The 7,936-nt window shown below is 50.6% G+C and overlaps 1 long non-coding RNA gene across 1 annotated transcript; it reads left to right on the forward strand.

Annotated features, from left to right (window-relative positions):
- The first annotated feature begins 785 nt into the window (after nt 1–785).
- LOC141983730 (uncharacterized) lies at nt 786–7,079 on the forward strand. Its single transcript, XR_012638484.1, has 3 exons — nt 786–854; nt 2,950–3,002; nt 5,742–7,079. It is a non-coding gene; the product is annotated as an uncharacterized LOC141983730 (long non-coding RNA).
- Nucleotides 7,080–7,936: the final 857 nt, after the last annotated feature.

Here is a 7,936-nt window from a genome sequence, read left to right on the forward strand (position 1 = left end):
GGGCTGGATTAACTTTTTGTGGGCCCAACGCCAAACATATTTGTGGGCCCCCCTGTTGACCGAAATAGGAGCTGAAATGAAAAGTGGCCCAGATTTTTTGGTTTTAGGTTTGTTTTTTACCCGTATTTATTACCAGGGGCTTGTAAATTTTACATAAAACTTAAACCAAGAAAGGTACAACAGAATTTATTAAAGGGGGTGGCAAAAACTCCCGGGATAAACTAGGTAAACAGGTAACGATTAGGCAAATCACAAAATGAGGCAAGCTGTACCAATAAAGGACCTGTGAACACAATCGAGTGATGGTGACAGGACCATTTTTGGCAGCTTGATTTACAGATGTTTTTTCCCAAGGGTAGCACAGGACAGCAGGACTGCTGTGAAGGGTTCATGTTTAGTCCATCCACCTGGAAACAGTCAGGGCACACCCTGACCGTTGTGTAGGAGCAACAGATTGCTCCATCCAAGGACGAGGACCAGATATGAACCCTGGGAAGTTAATTAAAGGACAGTAATCGTGGGAAGCTTCCTTGGCCTGGCCTCAAGGCCTGAGAATTAGGATTGTAGTAGATAGAGGCTGGAAAATAAGAATATTAATCAAAGTCATGTATTCCTTTGTTGTGTCTTTTTGTGGTGGAAGTAGGTAATGCGCAGGGGGGAGAGATATAATAAAAGGGAAGGTGGAAAGCTGACAGGAGCAGCCCTTTTCAGCTAACCAGCTTGCTTGCTTGGATAAACCTGTGTTCTGTCTCATCATTGAACTGCCACAACTGGCGCCCAAACGTGGGGCCCTCAGCACTCACCTCGCCCGGCAAGGGTTTCAGACGCGTCACTCATCCGCTTCGCGGATCCCGGTGAGTATTTTTCATTGTGGTAAGTATGGGAAGCTCCCTCTCTGCTTTGCAAGTGCAACACCGCAATGAGCTACAGTATTTGCTGCGTAAGGCTCAGCATGACTGCCCCACTCGAGAACTCACTTTCCTGCTACAGGAGGTGAGTGCCCAGTGCCCGTGGTACCCTGAAGCCGGAACCCTTAAGCTAGCGGACTGGGAGCGGTTGGGCCAGACATTGCACAAAGAGCCTCGGGCGCCCGTGCAGGCTTTACATGCCTGGCACCTCTGCCGCGACGCGATACAGCGTGTTGCCTCGGACAGACCCTCCCTCGCGAGGCTGGTGATCTCGCCACGCCCGTCGGCTCCTGCAGCCACCCCCCCTCCTACCGATGCAACACAGTGTGTCGCTTCGGAAGAACCCTCTCCCGCACCAACAGAGGGGCTGCCGATTTCGCCACCGCCATCGGCTCCTGCAGCCATCCCTCTCCCTGCTTCGCCCCCAGTGCCTTTATTACCACCGCCTCCCTTACCTTCCCCACCAGAGCCGGTCTGTGATTACCATCCCCCCCTGAAACCCCATGCTTCGGGGCCCCCCAGGGGGTCGTCTGCATCTGCTCAGAGGCTTTCGCTGGTGCAACAAATGGTGCACGCAGCGAAGGCTCGCTCAGATCTTACAGCAGAGGAGCTGGCTGAGCTGGTCTCGGTTTGTCCGGTGACCTGGCAGAATGATGGCCAGGGCAACCCGGTTGGAACCTGGGTCAGTTTGCCTTACTCGGTGATTAGAGAGGTAAAGAAAGCAATTCGCGAGTTCGGTCTGACTAGCACGTTTGTGCGTGGTCTCATTGAAGGGCTAGGTAGTGGATACTCCCTGATCCCTGAAGATTGGAAAGCGCTGTTGCGCATGATGCTGTCACCCAGTCAATATGTTATTTGGATTAGTGAGTATCGGCAGGAGGCGGAACGCCAGGCCCAGATTCATAGAGCGGAAGGTATTATTTTTGAGCACTTGGCAGGGGAGGGACCGTTTGCTACCGTTGAGATGCAAACTCAACTCCCTCAGGCCCTCTTCCCCCTTATTTCCACCTGCGCCCAGCATGCTTTCCGGAAGGTCCCGGATTCAGGCAAGCCTACTAAAAGCTTTGTTAGTATCCGTCAGGGTGCATCAGAGTCCTTTCTGGATTTTACCAACAGATTGCAGGAGGCTATCCTCCGACAGGTGGATAACGCTGCGGCAGCTCAGGAAATCCTGTTAAAAATGGCAGTTGAAAATGCAAATGAGGATTGCCGCCGTGCTCTCCAGACGGCGCAAGCCTCTGGCATTTTAGAGCTCTCAGACATGCTACGGGCGTGCCAAAACATCGGCACACAAGTCCATAAAGCTGGAGTTCTGGCTGCCGCCCTAAAAAGAACCGGGAAAGAGGGGAAGCGTTGTTACCGCTGTGGCAAGGAGGGTCACTTCCAGCGGGAGTGCCGCTCATCAAAGGCACCCGCCCGACCCTCAAAAAAGTGCCCCAAGTGTCAAAAGGGCTATCACTGGGCTAATCAGTGTCGTAGCGGGCCAGGAAACCGCGCGGCGGGTCCCCCCCGAACCCAGGGCCAAACGGGGGTGTTTCCCACTCAGACAACCGTTCCTCTGCCTTAAAATCCATAGACTCTATGAGGGCGGCGACTGCTGGAAGTGCAGGGCTTGATTTAATCATGCAGGAGGACACTGATTTTCGGCTGCCAGGGGAGGTCTGCGCCATACCTACCCAGGTGACGGGACCTCTCCCTGCCGGCTTTGTGGGTCTCGTTCTCCCTCGCTCTCATGCTGGGAAACAGGGCTTTTTTGTCATCCCCGGGGTCATTGATGCCGATTACACCGGCATTGTTAAGGTTCAGGTGTGGACTCATCTTCCACAGTCGCTCCCGCGTGGACGATCAATTGCACAATTGATTTTAGTCCCCTATCAGGTGCCAGCTTCCGAGGATCGAACTCGGGGCGGAGGCGGCTTTGGATCAACGTTGTCTCACTCGCCGTCTCACAGCGCGTCCTCTCCACTTGTTGCTCTGACAATGTCAGTCCGCCCCTCGAAACCTCAGTTAACACTTCTCTTAAATGATGTTCCTTTCACAGGGCTGGTGGACACTGGAGCTGACGTTACGGTGATTCGTGATCCAGAGTGGCCGGTTAGTTGGCCTACGGTTCCTTCTAAAGAGTTGTGGGGGATCGGGGGTAGTAAACCCGGGCGACAGAGTTTGTCTTGGGTCACAGTCTCTAAACCGGGAGGCCGTACCCTTGCTACTATCCGCCCTTTTGTGCTCCCTGTCCACCTCAATATTTGGGGCCGTGATTTACTTACAAAGCTGGACACCACCCTCGATATTAATATCTGATGGCTCAAAATCCTCCCTCACCCACATTGCCCTCCGCATTGCCCTTGGTATGGCAATCCTTAGAGCCCGTCTGGATTGACCAGTGGCCCCTCCCTCTAGAAAAGCTAAAAGCGCTTCAATCGCTTGTGCAGCAGCATTTGCTGGCACAGCGCTTGGAAAGCTCTACTAGTCCCTGGAACACCCCGGTGTTCGTTATTAAGAAAAAATCTGGTGCATGGTGGCTGTTGCATGACTTAAGGGAAATAAATAAATGCATCCAACCTATGGGCCCCTTGCAATATGGATTACCAAATCCAAATTTAATTCCTCAAACCGATCAGCTCTGTGTGTTAGATTTAAAAGATTGTTTTTTCACCATCCTCCTTTGCCCACAAGATCGCGAAAAATTCGCGTTCACGGTGCCACAATATAATAATCAGCAACCCTCTCAAAGGTATCAGTGGAAGGTCTTACCCCAGGGAATGCAAAATAGTCCAACCTTGTGTCAGCTTTTTGTGGATCGGGCCCTCACCCCTTTTCGTGCCCGGTACCCTACGCTAAAGGTCTACCATTATATGGATGACATTTTGCTTAGTGGTCCCCAGGTCACGGAACAACAGATTGAATCTTTGTCTCAAATCCTCGGCCAAAATGGCCTGTTGGTGGCACCAGAAAAAATCCAACGCTCTTATCCCTACCACTACCTCGGCCATAAGGTTTTACAAACCTATGCTGCTCCGGTTCGTCCGGCACTAACTCTACCTCAACCCCTAACCCTTGTTAAATTACAACAGATTTTGGGTCATTTAAATTGGATTCGGCCCTATTTTCGTCTCCCCACCTCAATGCTGCAGCCGTTGTTCGAGCTCCTACGTGGAGCCCGAGCACCGGGTGCAGTTATTGCCATCACTAAAGAGCACATTGCCTGCATTCGACAAATTAATGCAGCATTAAGTCAGCAGTTTGTGGACAGACCCCCTGAGGTCCGTCCCCTACGGCTGATTCTTCTTGCCACCCCTCATACGCCCACTGCGGCTCTGTTTGTACCCCGTACGAATACAGCCGTCTCTATCATAGAGTGGCTGTACCTCTCCTCCACTCCTCCTCGGAATATTTACCCATATCCAGATGCCCTGTCTGATCTTGTTCGTAAAGCCCGCCACCGTGCAGTGCAACTTACTGGCACTGATTTAGTTGATATTGTGTTCCCCTTGTCCCGTAGTGAATTTGATTCCTTGTGCCACACCTCTTTGGCTTGGCAGGTTGCTCTTTGTGATTATGTGGGAGAAATTTCTTATAATCCCCCAAAAGATCCTCGGTTGGTAATTACACAAAAGGTGCCTCTAATTGTTCATCGTCTTAGCCGCTCTCAACCCATTGTTTCTGCTGTTACTCTTTCTACTGATGGCTCTCCACATCGAGGTGTCGTCACCTATCAATCAGGTGACCCCCCTCGTTGGCGTTCTCGTTTTACACTGCCTCAGCGTTCCGCGCAGCGTTCAGAACTGGCTGCTGTTATTTTAGCCTTTCAACTTTTCGCTGATTGTCCCTTTAATTTAATTGTGGACACCCATTATGTTTATCAAGTGATTGATCATTTACCCCTTGCCCTCATTACCCCTCAGGTCGATGCGGACCTCCTTCGCCTATTTTTGTCTTTGCAATATCTTATTTCCACTCGTAATTTCCCTTATTTTGTTGCTCATATTCGCAGTCATACCCCTCTGCCTGGGTCACTCACTGAGGGCAATGCACGCGCTGATCGCGCGTTACATGGTCAGGTAAATTCCCTCTTTTCTGACCCCATTGAAAGCCATGCCTTCTTTCATCAGTCTGCCTCTGTTTTGGCCCGGCAGTTTCACATTCCTGCTGATCATGCACGTTCCATTGTTCGTTCCTGCCCCCACTGTGCCGCTGCTGCTCCTACTTTTTCTTATGCCGTTAACCCCAGAGGTACCGCAGCAAATCAGCTGTGGCAAATGGATGTCACTCACGTGCCACAATTCCGCCCCTACTCGTTTTTACATGTTTCCGTTGATACTTATTCGGGCTTCCTTTGGGCAACCCCACAGCGTGGGGAAGCCACTGCTAAAGTTATTCACCATTTGCTAGCCTGTTTTTCTGTTATGGGTCGCCCAAGCCAAATTAAAACGGATAATGCCCCAGCTTACTGCTCCACAGCCCTCTCCACTTTTTGCGCCCGATGGAACGTCCGTCTTAAACATGGGATCCCTTATAATTCCACGGGCCAAGCCATTGTTGAACGTGCCAATCGCACGCTCAAAACCTTGCTTGATAAACAATTAAAACAAGGGGAGCTGCGTCTCCGAACCTTAGGAGACATTCAACAACAAATGCATATCCTTTTGTTTACTTTAAATAATTTAACGCTGAACGCAGATCAGCAGACCCCCGCGGATTGCCATTTTCACAATTCTGAGGTACTGGAAAGACCGCGTGTCTTTTACCGTCAGCTGCCCGATCCGCAGTGGCTGGGCCCAGTACCTCTAATCACTTGGGGTCGGGGATATGCTGCTGTGTCTCTCCCTGCAGGACCGTTGTGGGTTCCAGCCCGGTGTGTGCGACCGGCACTGAAACAGCATGGCGTGGCGCCAGGGGCTGTCGAACCCCATACCGGAGTTTCAGCTGACCTTGGAGGAGAACGTGGTGCCTCCCGGGTCGACAACGGCGGGACGGAAACGGAAGAGGCGTAGCGTCCCAAGCCAGCCCGTGACATGGGGAGCAGTAAAAGCATTGGTCGCGGCGGCTCAACGAAGACTGGCAGCAAATCAACAGCCAGAGACTCCTGAGACTTTGTTTGTGGCGATTCTCGCCCAAATCACTGCTAATTCTGTGCTGATTGTATGCCTTTTGTGCCTGCTATTTCCTGTAGGGGTTGGCTCGGGAGCGCTTCCCCCGTTACGGGCCCGAATGACATATAACATATGGGAAAGATTGGCTTCAATAGCAAATGTTACCCACTTTTGTTTGTCTGATTCTGTAGCAGCCGGAGAATTGTTAGGTACATGCCTTATACCAGTATGTCATCACCCTGAGGAAATAGGGAATGAGACGATGCTCGCTGCTTATGCGAATCTCTCTTCCCAGTACTCTGGCATGGCTAATTGGGGCCCGGCCAACTATACCTTGCCTCACACGGCTATATCCCTCCACACACCGTACCCGGCCGGGGCCAACAATGTCACCTGTGCGCGTGTGGTTAACTGCACTAGTACAAAGGTGCCCTTGGGCTGTCGGCAAATTCCTCAACCCCTCTTAAATTGTTCCCGCGCTGTGAATGTTTCATACAATTATGGCCATATCATCCTACCATCAGGGTGGTTTTTTACCTGTGGCTCACGCACCTTTAGTTATATTCCTGCAAATTTAAGTGATGGCACCCTTTGCTGTCTTAGTAGAATGACGCTTATATTGCCTTTTGCCAGCCAAAGGCACAGTAAAAGAAGTGTACCCCTTCCAGATAATTGTGTTGCAGATGTTGAGCTTTTTAGTCGCGCTGAGTATACTGCTTTAGCGGCCTCCATTGTTGGGGTCCCCGCGCTTGCCACTTATACAGCCAGAACCCTAAATGCCCTGGCGTGCTTTGCAGCGAAGGCAATTAATACAACATCCCAGGCAATTGCCCTACTTAACGCAGAGCAACACGAATTAAGGGATGCAATTTTAGATAACAGAGCAGCCATTGATTTTCTGCTCTTAAAACATCACCTAGGCTGTTCCACGTTTCGGCATATGTGTTGTTTTAATTTAACTGATAATAGTCGTTCCATAGAAACTAGACTGGCCGAGTTGGCCAATCTTACGGCACACATACGTCAAGATGTGGGGTTTGAGGGCTTTCGGAATTGGCTTACAGGTTGGCTGCCATCTCTAGGATGGCTGCGACAACTTTTCGGTTATGCTGTGTTTGTGATCATTGGGCTTATTTTTTGCTGCTGCTGTGTACAATGTATTCCCTCTTTGCTAAGGCTTTGTAGAGATTCGCCCTGGCAAGCTCCCCGAGTTATGTCCTTGTCTGTCTGGGAGTTAAATTGCTTGCAAAAGCAAATTGACGGCTACCATGAGATGGCCGAGTATAATTAAACAAAAAACGGGGGGATGAAGGGTTCATGTTTAGTCCATCCACCTGGAAACAGTCAGGGCACACCCTGACCGTTGTGTAGGAGCAACAGATTGCTCCATCCAAGGACGAGGACCAGATATGAACCCTGGGAAGTTAATTAAAGGACAGTAATCGTGGGAAGCTTCCTTGGCCTGGCCTCAAGGCCTGAGAATTAGGATTGTAGTAGATAGAGGCTGGAAAATAAGAATATTAATCAAAGTCATGTATTCCTTTGTTGTTGTGTCTTTTTGCGGTGGAAGTAGGTAATGCGCAGGGGGGAGAGATATAATAAAAGGGAAGGTGGAAAGCTGACAGGAGCAGCCCTTTTCAGCTAACCAGCTTGCTTGCTTGGATAAACCTGTGTTCTGCCTCATCATTGAACCGCCACACTGCTGGATCCCTCCGATGGAACCAGGGAACCTGGGACAGGGTCAGGCGAGTGCTTTTTTAGGTAAGTTGCTAAAACCCTTCCACTCCTATTCTGCGTTGCTGTGCGTGTGGTGAGTGAATTCTAGACAGGTGGATTAGGTGTGTGGAGGTCAGTATGACAAGTAACCCTTGTGGGGTGAATGGCCTACCCTTAATTACCGAGTTTGTCTTCACCAGACACTACCACTCAGATGGG

The sequence above is a fragment of the Natator depressus genome, chromosome 3, assembly GCF_965152275.1.
Source record: "Natator depressus isolate rNatDep1 chromosome 3, rNatDep2.hap1, whole genome shotgun sequence".
NCBI classification, from domain to species: Eukaryota; Metazoa; Chordata; order Testudines; family Cheloniidae; genus Natator; species Natator depressus.